This window comes from Mustela nivalis, assembly GCF_964662115.1.
Source record: "Mustela nivalis genome assembly, contig: HAP1_SCAFFOLD_1915, whole genome shotgun sequence".
Taxonomy (NCBI): Eukaryota; Metazoa; Chordata; class Mammalia; order Carnivora; family Mustelidae; genus Mustela; species Mustela nivalis.
This window is the reverse complement of record NW_028134749.1, coordinates 61,550-78,302: the sequence shown is the minus strand read 5'-3', so window position 1 is coordinate 78,302 and position 16,753 is coordinate 61,550. Positions and strand designations below refer to the sequence as shown.

The window sequence follows — 16,753 nt, the reverse complement described above, 5'->3', positions numbered from 1 at the left end:
GTGTTACTTATTTATCTTAACTTCTCTCTGAAATCAGGGAACACAGAATCTCAATCAGTAGACATTTTTCTACTGAATTACCCAATAGTCCGATCATACCCCTAATACTTTTTAAAATTATTTCACTCATAATCCCAAATCTGCTTTGCTTCCTCATCTTAGTACACTGTAATTTGATTTCAAAATGAGGACAGTTGTCAGTAATGCCACATTCATTCATCTATTTTACAATTCCATGTGCTTATAACTATGAAGATATGTTAATAACATCCATTCTAATAAGCCACCCTAAATTTATTATCATGAAACAAGACCTCAAGAAAGAGAATTCAAAATCATCCATGTATTTGCAACTTATTGCAATAAAGCCTTTATCAATAGACTTCCCTGTGCACATGGTGGTCAAATTGCTGGTGAAAACCAGCCAGATCTATTACAAGCTTTCTCATGGCTTCTAGGTAACCCAAGTGAGCCTTTATTGATACTGGGAAGGGATAAAGCAGGGAAGGGATAAACAGTGCTATAAGATTTGGCTAGACAAAAGTAATGACTCTCATTACAAAGTGAGTATTTTTTTTTCAAGCTTTAGTTCAGTTTATTTTTCTTGTATAAAACTATGTAGTAGCCACAGCTGGAGCCTGGGTCCTCTGAACAGAGACTCTGGTGTGGGTCTTCACAAGATGGTCCGTGAACTCCTGATAGGGAGACTTGGTGAACACAGTCTCCTTCCAGAGATCAGGGGTGAGATAGCTGTAGGTCTTGGAGATGGCATCGAAAGTAGCCTTGGCAAAGTTCCCTAGGGTGGCAGTGCAGCCCCTGGCCGAGGTGTAGCAGTCGTCAATACCAGCCATCATCAGCAGTTTCTTGGGCACAGGGGCCGAGACAATGCCAGTGCCTCTGGGGGCGGGGATGAGACGCACCAGCACAGAGCCACAGCGGCCAGTCACCTTGCACGGGACAGTGTGGGGCTTGCCGATCTTGTTCCCCCAGTAGCCTCGCCGCACAGGGACAATGGAAAGCTTCGCCAGAATGATGGCTCCGCGGATGGCAGTGGCTACCTCCTTGGAACACTTGACATCCAAACCGACGTGTCCATTGTAATCTCCGATGGCGACAAATGCCTTGAACCTGGTCCGCTGGCCCGCGCGCGTCTGCTTCTGCACAGGCATGATCTTCAAAACCTCGTCCTTGAGGGAGGCTCCCAGGAAGAAGTCGATGATCTCAGACTCCTTGATGGGCAGGGAGAAGAGATAGATCTCCTCCAGGGACTTGATCTTCATGTCTTTGACCAGGCGGCCCAGCTTGGTGACGGGGATCCACTCCTTGTCCGCGGCCTTGCCCCCGCGAGCTCCGCGGCCTCGGCCCCGGCCCCGACCACGGCCCCGGCCCGCCCCGGCCCCGGATGCCGCTGCCGAAGCCACCGCGGAAACCGCCGCGGCCTCCCATTCCAGGGCCCCCGGGCCCTCCGGGCCCTCCCGCAGCACCGGCGTCATCCGCCATTTGGTGTTCTCTCGGAGAGGAAACAAAGTGAGTATTTTAAAGCAAAAGAGCCTGTTGGGAATATTGTTTTATAAAATAGTGGTTTTTTTTTATTAACTTTTTAAAATTCAATTAGGTAACATATAGTGTACCAATAGTTTCAAATGTAGATTTCAGTTATTCATCCATAGCATATAATAGCTAATGCTCAGTACTTACTGTTATAGCTTCTTGAAAGCAGAATTTTAACCCACTGAGCCACCCAGGCGCCCTTGAAAGCAGAATTTTAGATCACATTTTCTTTTTTTTTTTTTTTTTTTTTTTTTTTTTTTTAAAGATTTTATTTATTTATTTGACAGAGAGAAATCACAAGTAGATGGAGAGGCAGGCAGAGAGAGAGAGAGGGAAGCAGGCTCCCTGCTGAGCAGAGAGCCCGATGCAGGACTCGATCCCAGGACCCTGAGATCATGACCTGAGCCGAAGGCAGCGGCTTAACCCACTGAGCCACCCAGGTGCCCCTAGATCACATTTTCTGATTACTTCCATGTCGTACAACACTTTCCTGCTAGCAACCTTCAAAACATACTGTTTGTTAGAGGAATTTCTTTAATAATAAATAAATAGGAATTCATTTAAATTTATAAATATATAAAATAAATAGGAATTTATTTAAATTTATTTAAATATTACACACTGTTTCATTGTTCATAAATAAGGTGATGATATTATAGCCATTAGTTGGTAGCACTGATATATCACTATCTTTTTACTTCTCAGTGCATTCTCTTTACACAAATAGATATATATTTTAAAAAATGTGAATCTGTGGCAAACTTGTAAAAAACCCTATACAGTAAAGTTTATCATTTTAAGTAATCTCAATTATCTTCCTCAATTGTGATAGTATATCCTTCTATCTAGGCCAGATATTGTATGAGGGATTTGAAGAGACATACTTTTCTAAATTTCACTTTTCTCATCTGCAAAATGCTTATCATGATCCTACAAAAAAATACACTTATAATTTTTTGATGAAAATTTATTTATTTATTTTAAGATTTTATTTCTTTATCAGAGAGAGTGGGCGAGAGAGCAAGCACAGGCAGACAGAATGGCAGGCAGAGGTAGAGGGAGAAGCAGGCTCCGGCCGAGCAAGGAGCCAGATGCGGGACTCGATCCCAGGATGCTGGGATCATGACCTGAGCCAAAGGCAGCTGCTTAACCAACTGAGCCACCCAGGCGTCCCTTTTGATGAAAATTTAATCTGTATAAACAATATATTTGCTGTAATGCGTGGTTTATGGAAAACATCTTTTTTAATTATAAGCAGTATTAGAAATTAAGTAAATGTGTCTATAATATTTAAAGTTTTAACACATAATTCCACTGCTTTGCCTTATTTTCTCAAATCCCTTTACCACTTTCACTGACAGAGTCAAATGTACTTTTTCTACTAGTAGCCAGCTCTTTGTCTTTTGTCAGAAAGATGCCCTTGTGAATTATTTATAATAGAGATATTAGCAATAATAATAATAATAATAATAATAATAATAAATAGCCATGAAAATGTTAAAAAAAAAAGTTTTCTTAACTAATTAGGGTTCTTAGACATCAATTAGAGGAACCACCTCGGGCAAGCAAATTAATCTGCAAGACATTCCCAGAATTAACAAGTCAGTCAGATACAGGGTTGTCTGTAGACTGAAAAGAACTAGGTTTGGAAAATAGGTAAGGACAGTGAAAAAAGTGATCAAATTTTTGGGCAAAATAAACTCTTAGGTGTCCTTTCAATGGAGTCCTGTTCATTATGTAGCAGAAACTCTGGAGATTATCTCAATCCATTGGAGTCACCCCGTTTATTAGCTTGCTATTGACAAAGTTATTTACAAACTGTAGAGCAAGAGGTTATAATGGAGAAAACTGATGGTAATGCACAGGATTCTTGTTAACAATAATGCAAGTTAGTGATTTTTCATTAGAAAACATAAATTCTATAACCCAAATTATGGGCCCAGAGCACTTCTGCTGCACAACTCTGCTTATATCCCAAATAACCATGTGAACTAGTTTTAATATCTGCTTCTCTTATTAATTTTTGAATAAAAATTCTTGACACAAGTATTTTATAATTGTGTGATAATCATGAATTTAATTTTTGGAGAACAAAACACACTTTAGCATAACTAGGTTTGTTCACAGAACCAGCCTTGGTAACACACTTCTATATGTTAGAAATGATGTAATAAATGTAGAATATTGGGCACTTGTTTGGTATTCTTTGCCATGTTTTGCACTATCTAAAAAGAGATCAGTGAACTTGGACTGGAGTTAGTAGACATGGAAGAAAATAAAATATTACAGAGAAGAATACTCTGTGGTCCACAACCTAAACGGCCTGGGATTCCCATCATTTGGATCCCTGTAGCTTTACAAAAGTCAATTAAATTTTTGTATCTCTGATTAAAGTTGTTTCCCCAGTACTTTTTCAAACATCTCTTGTAAAGTATTGTTTCCCAGAAAAAAAGGGATTTTGCACATGTATCTGCCTTTGTCTCTGGTCATGATCTCAGTCAGTATCCTGGGATCGAGCCCCATATCGGGCTTCCTGCTCATTAGGGAGTATACTTCTCAGTCTCTCTCTGCAGCTACATCCCCCTGCCCCACTCATGCTCTCTCTCTCTCAAATAAATAAATACAATCTTTAATTTTTTAATTAAAAATAAGATAAATAAATTAAAATAAAAAGTCTGGGCTTACTGCCCCATTTAGCTCCTTTTGTTTTTTTGAGTTGTATTTAAAGCAGCATGAGAGAACATGAGGCTCTCAAACTTAAAAAAAAAAGGAAAAAATTGAGTTTTGTTAGGATTTAAGATCTTGTCTGCTAGACAAAAACGTTGGCTTTGTTAACATGTGAAAATTATCAAAAGGGAATAAGATAGAATTCTAATAATTTTTGTAGAAATTAAAAATTTTCTCCAACCCAATTACATACAGACCCATTAAGTAAATTCATTCCAATGTCCCAAACCAACCTTTTCTAATAGTAATGCATCTGTGTAAACAGGGTCAACCCAAGGAATAAATAAATATTATTATTTTTTTCCTGTCTCTTCCACAGTCTCATCTGGGTATATTGGTAGCAAGCCAATTATCTATCTTATAAGACATGATATCATAAGGAAGGGTATTCTGTCCATTTGGAACAACTGAAAATCATTGTAATTTTATCTTGGTGCAGTAACTTGAGATGGCAAAGTGTGGTTTATGAATATATTTTATTTTTTTTTTACTGGGAAGAAGAGATTATAGAGATATTGGTTATCCAAGAGAGACTGACAGGTGTTGATAGTTGCCAGGTCAATATCCATCTACTTTTTCCTTTAGTATCAGAAAGCACTGAGGGATTGACAACAAGGAAACTTAAAACAACATCAAATATTTTATTGTCTCTTTTCTAGTTACATTGTAACCATATGACAAAGTATCAGTCGTACAAGATATCATTCTCTTTTACCTCTATCTTTCTGCCAGAAATGTGGGCTTAATAGTGAGAACTCCAACAGCAATTTTTGCAACTGTGAATAAAAAGCCATGAAAACCTCTAAGATAGTTCACTTGACTTTCTTAAGACTCTGAACCAACACCAGAAAACACTCTCTGTAGTCTTCTTGTTAAATGAAAAATATGGTTAAACCACTTTTGACAGTCTACTACCTACAGCAAACTGTAAATCTTAATTGAAATATGTCCTCTCAGCTGTGCTTAAGCAACTGAGTCCTGAGCTTTTCAGGTTTTCAGTCTGAAAGAGTACACCTCGGGTGCTCTGAAAGGGAAGAGAAACGACACCCTGTTCTCCATATAAATTAAAGAAGAGAAATCTGTGCATTTAAGTGGGCCATATAAAATTTATCAAGCAGTTATCTCCTAACTCCTTCCTATCCAAATTACCTGATATGCTCTCCCTACTCCTTTATTCCACGTTACTGCCTTTTCACAACATGTCTTCTGTTATTTCCTTCTTGCAAGCTAGTTTTGATTTCTGCATCTAAAAAAATCAACAATCATTGTGTATTTCAATTCCCATTTTCCTCAAATGCATTGATTCTTCTTATCTATTACTCTTTTCTCATACTCAGTGTCTTTGTCTTTATGGGGTTTGTACTTTGCTTTTCCCCATCCTTTACTGCCATTATATAATCAATCTAATAACTTCTTAGAGAAAGTTAAAAATTCCCGCATAGCCACACGTGAACACAAAGTCACTGATTTTTAGCAAACCTATAAGATAGTCAGACATCCATTCAATTTCTTTTTTTTTAAGATTTTATTTATTTATTTGACAGAGAGAGATGACAAGCAGGCAGAGAGGCAGGCAGAGAGAGAGGAGGAAGCAGTCTCCCTGCTGAGCAGAGAGCCTGATTTGGGGCTCGGTCCCAGGACCCTGGGATCATGACCTGAGCCGAAGGCAGTGGCTTAACCCACTGAGCCACCCAGGCGTCCCTCCATTCAATTTCTTAACTGAGTCCCAAATGCATCCTGACTTCTAACCTAAACCTAAGCTCTACTTCTTACACGTTGTTATATGACCAAATTCTTTCAGTTCAGTATTTTGTAACATTTAAATATTAATCAGTTGATGCTTTGTTTGTGTATTTCTATGAAAATAATTTGAATACTGTAGATTTATTGTTATATTTATAGGTTTATAATCAAAGTTTCATCAGTTGAAGTTTTTGGAAATTTCAGATATAATGATTAACCTAAAATGATACTGCCTCAAATCCCTCTGATATCAAGGCCCAACACCTGATTATAGCCAAACCTGTGGTGGATAGTTCCATGGGAAATTGCAGTTACTTAACACTGATAGCATCTCATGTTCTCTCTCTCATTTTAGAATGTCTCCAACACAACCTGAAAGTGTAGGAGAGTTAATGTCCTCTGAGGACAGCTCTCAGTGAAGTGGAAATAAGAACCATAGGTAAAATTGTCAGTTTTCAGGTCTTCATGAGGACAACTTAAAGAAGTTTCTCAGGACCTTTCAGTAAAAGCAAGCCTTCATTTTCTATCCACAACAATTATATCAACAATGTACCTCTTTGACAAAGTTGCTTCTTCACTGTATCACTTTCCCATTCTTTTCTACCTTGGATAATCTCCCAGATAAACTAACAGTACTCAAATCCTTTGTCCTACTCTTTGCTCTCAGGATAAATGGAGCCAAAAGACTTAGATTAATATCAAGTTCTGAATGGGATCTTAGAGCTATTTCTGTCCAGATTTTCATAAACATAGGGACCTTTGAATTATCAGGCTATAAATAAGTTCTAAATGGAGGGGGCAAAAGCAAAAAGTAGAAATTTTTATGTTTGATTTTTAATCATGATTAATTGACTATTGATTATTATAAATACTAACATTATAAAAGTGTGGATCTTTGTAAAACAATGTCATATTGTAAGAAAGAAGTTGCATAGTCCTTTTGAGAATATTAAACCAAGTGTTCAGGTGCCATCTAATTTCTTGTTTAATCCAGAACTTTGGTGTGCATCATCTTGAGGAATAGGATTTTGAAGTCCAGACAGACTAAGAGAAAACTGATCCAAATGTGTGTGTTTATATTTCTGCTTTTGTTGTAAAAATCAAAGTGTGATTGCTGGTTTAAAATGGTAAAACTAATAATGTTCATGGACTCAATTATAAATTTTCTAATTGTATGGGAAGAATCCAATAAACATAGAATTAATTGATTTGCAAATCCTCAAAGAGCTACAGGATCAGGTAGTGGTATGTTCTGATTCAACAGCATCATAATGCAGCATTTTATATGTGTGGCTAATGGATATTTTCATGAATGTTTGCTAGCTAGTCAGCCAATACAGAGAAATATTAGGTAGCGTAATTACTCACAGTTGTGTTTAATGAAATGAGAGAAAATTATCAAATGACACTAATAATAATAATCCTATAGCAGGCTAAATATTCAATGATAATTACAAGTATTAATCTAGCTTTCTTCCCTGATTATGACTCTGCTCTCCTTTATCATAATGGGAGTAGCAGATTGTCTGCAGTGAATTGTGAAAACGCAGCAGTGACTTTGGCAGTGAAGGCCTCCCATCAATTTTGATAGGTTAAAATGATTCTGGTTGGTCTTGAGCAAATGTGTCAATTTTTTTTTTCTGTGTGTGTCATAAAAGAAAGAAGCAATAGTAAATTCTTGCTGTTATTCCATGGAGCCAATAAAATCATACTGCCAACAAGAGGCTGTTGACACCATAGGTGTAGTTAACTGTCTTGAAATACTACGCCTGGAAATAAAATCCTAATATTTCACATAACCTCTTTTTTTAAAAGAAACAAAACAAAACAACTATACTGCTTACATTTAGGGCCCTGCTGTTGTGTAACTATTTTTGAACATGTCTTCTGTAAGTGTATATATATATATATATACATATTTTTCTGTGCAATAAATTCATTTAGAGATAAATTTGGATTGCAAATTATTTTGGGGGAGGCGTGGTATTTGTGGCTAGTCTTACAAGTAAAAAGGACTAAAAGAAAGAAGAAAAACATTTTTTATTACAGCATATTTACATCTGTCCAAAGTACTTATCTACTATAATACTGACTAATGTATAATACTGTACACAAAGAAAGAAGCTAAATGAGTTATAATTCAGTCAGTGTATAGCTGGCCATTTTAAAACTTACCACTGAATCTTTCTGGTATGCAATGTGATATCTGGCAATCTGGTCCAGTTCATTACATCAGGTCATTTGTATGTTCTTATTACCATTTTGATAGCATAGCACATTTTATAACCCAGACATTTTACAATGGAACTATGATGCATGTATTTTCAAAAGTATAGACATACATGAAGCTATGAGGTCAAAAAAGATGAATGTCCGTAGTACCATATAGACTCAACAAATAAAAGTGTCCAAGGGTCTGAGTGTGACTTATGAATATTGTATAAGATTAGGCCAACATGTGGTTTTGATATAAATAATCTGTTCTTAAATTAGAATTACAATCGTTGAGTACAGTGTTGAAAATGGCAGATAGATTTTAGCTATCTTTGCTCACTAGGGAAAATGGAAAAATGTTTAGTTTGGTCAGATTTTCACTTAACTTCTGAAAAATCTTACGTTTGAGAGAACCCTTCTGAAATAAGAATCCTTAAAGACATAACCCCTTTGGCACAAGTTTTCAAGAAACTTGTTTGATGTTGTAGACAATTCTATGGCACACGTACTGTTCTAGATGTTTCATGCCAATAATATGTAAGCCATACCAAGGCTACATATACATATAGAGATGTTCCTCAGCTTACAAGGGGGCTATGTACAGAGAAACACATAAAAAATTGAAAATGCATTTAATACCCCTAAACAATCAAATATCATAGCTTACCTTAAGCTTATTTAAACATACTCAGAACACTTACATTTGCCTGCATTTGGGCAAAATCATCTTAAGCAAAGCCTATTTTATAACAAAGTATCAAATATCACATGCAATTTATTAAATATTACATTAAAAAAAGAAGAATATATATATTCTATATATATATTCTATATATAGAATGCTTGTAAGAATATCAGGTGTTCACCCCTGTAATCTTCTAGCTGACTGGGAGCTGTGGCTCACTGCCGCTGCCCAGCATCACAAGATGGCACCATATAGAACAAGAGTTTCAGGTGGTAGGTGTTGTAAATTTTACCCAAACTGACATTGGTCAAACTCGTTTTTGTCATCATATATATCAAGTAGTTTTCTCGGGTTTATTTTTAGAATATCCTTGTATAATGAATATTTACACTGATATCTAGTATAAAAATCTTGCAATTTAACAGTAGAAACATTAAGATATTGAAAATCAATCTATTTCTTTAATTCATTGAAGACATTTTTGGCTTGTTTCCAGTACTTTCTTACTGGTTAAAAAGTGAATTTGAAGTAGTCTGGATTTCATTATTATATGGCACTTTCCCTTTGATGAATACAAAGACGATATTCTATATTAGCTATCTGAGAAGAATTTATTTTTTTAATTTTATTTATTTGTAAGAGAGAGAGTGAGAGAGAGCACAAGCAGGGGGAGCAGCAGGATGAGGGAGAAGCAAACTCCCGGCTAAGCAGGAAATCTGTTGCAGAACTGAGTCCCAGGACCCTAAGATCATGACCCGAGCTAAAGGCTCAGGCGTTTAACTGACTGAGCCACCCAGGTGTCCCAATCTGAGAAGAGTTCTGTATGCTATTCCTATTAATATGCAGTTTAAAGTCTAGGTAATTAACTTAATATTTTAGTGGCTATTGTATAGATAGCACTATGTTCCAGGCAGAGAGTAAGAAAGAAATATTAAATCAACCATATTCTATGCATTCTAAATGAAAATAATTAATCAATCATAATAAATCCTTCTATTTATGGAATATCAACTTATAAGCTTTCCTCCATATGAACAATGCCAAATACCAGAATAAAGGGTCATCTAATACAAATAAAGGATAGAATTAAAGAATTCTGGTAAGCCATTTAATTTTGAAAAATGGTGTTCTATTGTTGCTGAGTTGTGGTTTTCAGTTACATAATATCTGATAAGTGTAGAAGTAACATGAGTGTTACGTGAGATGAGAAATGGTATATAATTAAGATATTTTTAAAAGTACAGATAAATACAAATTTGTAAACATAGCATTATGGAGGAGTAAAAATAAATGATAGCTACACACTCTAAAGTGAATAAAACTTGGAAAGCTAATAGAGAAGTAAAACAAGGACAGTGCAAAAAGTATGGTACATTTTTATGAAGTTCAAACAAATTCTGTGAAACCATAGATGGACTTAAAGATACTATTATGTATCAAATATTGTAAAAATTAAGCAAGGAAATAGCAAACATAAAACAACCAAAGCATACAAACTTGGGTAGATACAAGAGGTGTGATCATGTTCTACTTCATAAAGAGATGAGTTAATAGATAAATACAAGTAACTAGACTTTTTAGAAGTTCATAAAACGTTGCCTGTTATTTCTTAGTAATATAAAATATATGGTTTTCTAACAAAAACGTTTATCTTAAAAATATTTAAAAATAAATTTCAGGCTACTCCTAAGGTTATATTTACTTTTCCACTGTGGGAAAAGCTGGTTGTTGTAGTTGTAGTTGTTTGTTTGTTTTAGTCTCCTCCTAGTTTTTATTATTATAATGTGGAATGAGGAATGTTAGATTGAAAAGTGAATTATTTTATAGACAAAAATCATTACTTGATTCACCTCCTGGTACAGCAGATGGAACTCCTGAAAATATGCCCTTTTGCCTTATGGAAGAGTAACAGTTATGCTTACTTCTGAAACATACTTGGTGGTGGCCCTAAATAGTGACACCATAGTAAACATTTTGAATATTTGCAATTAATTTTTATAGTCATAGGGCTCCAAAAGGCACTGCAGGTATCTTAGCAGGTATTTCAATAAGGCTAAAAGTTGCCTGACTGTTTAAAAATATTAGCAAGGCACAAAACATGGCAGAAGTATTGTCCTCAGATATTATTTTTTTCCATATGCTCCTGATTTCACACATGACAAGTTATTTTTTCAAATATTTATTATAAAAGTTTTTATTTATTTATTTGACAGAGATCACAATTAGGCAGAGTCAGGCAGAGAGAGAGAGGAGGAAGCAGGCTCCCTGCTGAGCTGAGAGCCCGATGTGGGCCTCGATCCAAGGATCCTAGGATCATGACCTGAGCCGAAGGCAGATGCTTTTACCTACTGAGCCACCCAGGCTCCCCCATGACAAGTTATTTTGATAGATGTATATACAGTGTATTTTCCAGTTATAAGAAAAATGGTTCTGCTATTTTTAACCTTTTTTTAAAATTAAATAATTTTTTTCATTGAAATTTTATTTTTTAATGTTTTACTTCTCTTTTCTTTTTTTTTAAAGATTTTATATATTTATTTGAGAGACAGAGATCACAAGTAGGCAGAGAGGCAGGCAGAGAGAGAGGGGGGGGGAAGCAGGCTCCCTGCGGAGCAGAGAGCCAGATGCGGGGCTCAATCCAAGGACCCTGAGATCATGACCCGAGCTGAAGGCAGCAGCCCAACCCACTGCACCACCCAGGCGCCCCAATGTTTTACTTTTCAATATACTACTTAGAATATAAAACCTATTCCATTTTGTAAGATGTTTACCATTTAAAAGCTGGTAATTTTCTCATTGTGTCTTCCCCTCACATTGCTTTATTTTGAATAAAAAATTTCACAATAAACATAACTGATGCTTTCCTTCTGATGGTCCCTCTGTTGGTCATATTGTATATGAGCCATGACAATTAGTTTTACAAAATTTATTGATGTTTGTTGATATGTTTTATCATAACTAATTTTCCCTCCCTTATCTAGATTCCCCAGCTTTCAGACAGGTGGACACTTCAATAAACCATACCCAAGGGATGTATCAAGTACTTCTTAGACATTCTCTCAGATCCTTGAGGTGTCATTTTGCCTAGGGATTTGCAATAGGTTCTGCCAGAGGCACCACTGTGACAACTGATGTCCATGGTCTATCTCCTGCTAAGCTCAAGAGGTCACTGGTTTCCAAGTTTATCTATACAATTAATGCATACCAGCAAGTTCTTTTTTTTTAATATTAACAAACTTATTTTAAAGTTTATATGGAGAGGCAAAGACTCACAATAGTCAACATAGTGTTGAAGGAGAACAAAGACTGAGGACTGACTTCAAAGTTTACCATAACGATTGGGCGCCTGGGTGGCTCAGTGGGTTAAGCCTCTGCCTTCCGGCTCAGGTCATGATCCCAGGGGCCAGGGATCGAGTCCCGCATTGGGTTCTCTGCTCAGCAGGGAGCCTGCTTCTCCTCATCTCTCTCTCTGGCTGTCTCTCTGCCCATTTGTGATCTCTCTCTCTGTCAAATAAATAAATAAAATCTTAAAAAAAAGTTTACCATAACGATAATTGTAAGCATGATATTGTAATACCACAGAAAGACTAGATTAAAGCAACAGAATATATATTATCAATTATATTTTATATATAATAGAAAAGCAAAAGCAATACAAGAGAGCAAAATACAATCTTTTAAACAAATGGTTCTGTAGCAATGGTGAAGCTAAATCTAAAAATATAAAATAAAATAAATCCAGGCAGATATCCTACACTCTTCACAAAAATGAACTCAGATTGGATTATAAACCTAAACATGAAACATGTAGAAGGTAATATAGAAGAAAATTTAAATGACCTTGGTTTTCGCAATAACTTTAGCTAAAAAACACAAGCACTGAATTTAAAAATGTCTACTCTGTGAAACACAATGCCAAGAGAATGAAAAGGCAAAGCACAGACTATGAAAAAAAATTTGCAAAATACACATCTGGCAAAGGACTGTTAATCAAAAATACACAAAGACCCCTTAAAACTCAACAATGGGGGAAAAACCGGATTAAAAATGAGCCAAAGACCTTAGCAGATACCTCACAAAAGAAAATATTACAGATGGCAAATAAGCATATAAAAAGATGCTTCACATCAAAGGTCATCAGGAAAATGCAAATTAAAACAAAAAAGAGACACCAGTACATACCCAGAATCCAGAGCACTGACAACAGAACATGAAATGTTGGTGAGGATGTGGAGCAACAGGAATGTTCTTCCATGTGTATTGAGAATAAAGAATGGAAAACAACTTGGCAGTTTCTTACAAAACTAAACATATTCTTGCCAGATGATTCAGCAGTAGCAGCTCTTGGTATTTATCCAAAGAAGATGAAATCTATACCCACAAAGATGTCTATAGTAGTTTTATTCATAACTGACAAAAGCTTGGAAGCAACCAAGATATCCTTCCATAAGTGAAAGGTCAAAGAAAGTGTAGTACATGCAAACAATGGAATATTATTTAATGCTAGAGAAATGAATTACCAAGCTATGAAAAGATATGGATATAAATATTTAATAAATATTTGATTTTAGGCTTCTACCAGTCTATCAATAGTATTAGTATATTTTAACAGTGAATGCTCAGCATTCATGAATTTACCTAATAAAACATTTTGGGTTCAATATTTTAAATACTTCAACCTCTATGATTATATTCCTAATAATTTTGAATTGGGGTAAATAAACCTTAATTTTTTGTAACTTGTTTCTTATTGCAAGAGAGCTCAATGAAATTTTAGAAAATAAAAATTTACAAAAAAAAAGTTTAGTTTACTATTGCCAAATAATTTAAAACTTTATCTTATATTCAAATACATATATTTTTCTAAATTGATTTATATGCTACTAAAACCAAAAACTTTTAGTTATACTAGATTTCATATCCTGCAATCAATGCCAGAAATCCATCTGGCAATGATTTGTCTTAAATAGAGTTAAGATGGGTGTTATTACAATGCAAGATGGAAACAAAGATAGTATAACAATTGGTGTTACATAACTTTTCCGTTTTGATCAAGTTACTAATCTACAAAAGGCTTTTATCAGTGACAGACTTGGGACTTTAACAAAACTTTTAAACTAGCATGTGCGACTCATTCCTAGAAAACAACACAATCAATAACACTTTATTTAGATTAAATCATGACTATTTCTCCATTTGAATAAAAAAGGTAGCAACCCCAATAAGTTTATTGAACATGAAAAGTTGAAATGCTATAATGCTCCTAAGGAATTAAATGATCCAGTCAAGAATTACAAAAAAAGGATATAAATTACCAAAGTGTTTGTATAATTGTAATGTACAACTGCCCATTATCGTTCCATAGTGTAGGCTTGTACAAGAACTCTATAAAAGAACTCCACTTCTAAACTGTGGAAAATATGTTCCCTTTCCCCCTATATACAACTATTAAGCCATTCATTTAGCTTTTAAAATATCCACTTAATACAGGCTTTTTACACATTTGAACAGGCAGCAGGGCTCTATTCTTATCGCTTACATCTGAAGGATAGACTTCTAGCGTAAGAGGTAAAGCCCATAAAGGAGCCCAATAATAACAACAAAATACAGTTTAGTGAGCCCTTACAATCTGCCAGCTACCTTTCTGAGAATACTTCAATTAATAAAACATATAAAATACCTGACCACAAAGAGCTTACATTCTTTTGAAATATAATAGTGAAATAAACCAATAATAGAGGGGCACCTGGGTGGCTCAGTCCATTGAGTGACTGCCTTTGGCTTGGGTCATGATCTCAGGGTCCTGGGATGTAACTCCCCAGCAGGCTTTCTAGGCAGTGGGGTGTTTTCTTCTTCCTCTGCGCACCCTCCCAATTCTCTCTCTCTCTGTCTCAAATAAGAAAATAAACCAGTAATAGAATAATGATTGATGGTTGATGGTGATAAGTGATACAAAGAAATACAAGAAAGGTAAAAGCCATTGGAGAATGCTGGGATGAAAGTTAATTTTATTTTGTGTTGGGTGGTTATATCTCATTTATGAGATGTTATTTGCACAAAGACCCAGGAAGTGAAGGAGAGTGTTATACAAATATTAAAGGAAAAGATTGCTCTAGGCAGAGCAAGTAAGTATATAGACTTTGTGTGAACAGCTTGTCTGTTACTTTTGAGGAAAAGCAAGGAGGCCAATGAGGAGTTCATAGTGGTGGAGAGAGGAAGAACGTATTGATGTATGACCTTCTAGTACATTAAAACGCCTTCAGTTTTTATTTAATATGAAAGGGGAAGATACCAAAAGACCCTCAACAGCAGAATAAAATCATCTGACTTGATTTTTAGGTTAAATTGCTGTACCAAAATAAATTTGCAGGGTCGGGCGCCTGGGTGGCTCAGTGGGTTAAGCCGCTGCCTTCGGCTCAGGTCATGATCTCGGGGTCCTGGGATCGAGTCCCGCATCGGGCTCTCTGCTCAGCAGGGAGCCTGCTTCCCTCTCTCTCTCTCTCTGCCTGCCTCTCCGACTACTTGTGATTTCTCTCTGTCAAATAAATAAATAAATAAATCTTTAAAAAAAAAATAAAATAAATTTGCAGGGAGAAAGGAGTGCAGTTTGTGCGGAAGTGGGGTTATCAATCAAGTCAATAATTCAGGAACATATGATGGTGTTTTTAGCATGCTGGGTGGTAATAGAAGTGGTGAGGTATGGTTTTCATTGTGTATATATTTTGATGGTGAATATTCTGGTGAACAGGATGGGGTATGTGCAGGACAGACATCAACATTTATTTTACCTGCACAAACAGAAGGGTGGAGTCTTCATTCCCTGATATGGAGAGAACTCTGAGTTCAAATGTTCTTTCTCATTAAATGGCATAGTGATGATGAGGATTTAGTCAGACAGTGAAAGAGAGCAGTAAGCATAGTGTTAAGCGGTAAGACATTATAATACATTGGAACATCAAAAAACGTTGTGTTGGATCATCTGTTTATGTGAGTAAATAAATAAATAAAGCTTCCTGGGGTTCTGATAGAGGTAAAGAAGACTGCTATATGATCCAAAGGGGCACGTGCACCAAATGTTTATAGCAGTAATATCCACAATAGGCAAACTATGGAAAGAACATAGATGTCCATCAACAAATGAATTATATATATATATATATATATATATATATATATATATATATATACACACACAATGGAATACTACTCAGCCATCAAAAGAAATGAAATCTTGCCATTTGCGTTGACATGGATGGAACTGGAGGGTATTATGCTTAGCAAAATAAGTCAACCAGAGAAAGGCACTATCATATGATCTCCCTGATATGAGGAAATGGAGGTGCAATGTGGGGGGTTTGGGGAACAGGAAAAGAGTAAATGAAACAAGATGGGATCGGGAGGGAGACAAACCATAAGAGACTCTTAATCTCACAAAACAAACTGAGAGTTGCCGGGGGGGGGGGGAGGTTAGGGAGAGGGTGGTGGGGTTATGAACATTGGGGAGGGTATGTGCTGTGGTGAGTGCTGTGAAGTGTGTAAACCTGGTGATTCACAGACCTGTACCCCTGGGGCTAATAATACATTATATGTTAATGAAGAAGAAGAAGAAGAAGAAGAAGAAGAAGAAGAAGAAGAAGAAGAAGAAGAAGAAGAAGAAGAAGAAGAAGAAAAAGACTACTATAAATCAAATGCTATGGTTTTCAGCATAGAGTGTGTAATCAGGCATATTTTATTAAAGTAACCAAGTAAAATGATGGTCGAAAACTGGAATAACAGAAAACATAAAAATCAGAAATTTTAAAAAGAGATATGGGACAGTGTAGAGAATATAGT

The 16,753-nt window shown here is 35.9% G+C and overlaps 1 pseudogene across 1 annotated transcript; it reads right to left on the bottom strand.

Moving 5' to 3' along the window:
- Positions 1-570: 570 nt before the first annotated feature.
- On the bottom strand, positions 571-1,500 carry LOC309858142 (small ribosomal subunit protein uS5 pseudogene; annotated as a pseudogene). Its single transcript has one exon. The product of its transcript is annotated as a small ribosomal subunit protein uS5 pseudogene (transcript).
- Positions 1,501-16,753: the final 15,253 nt, after the last annotated feature.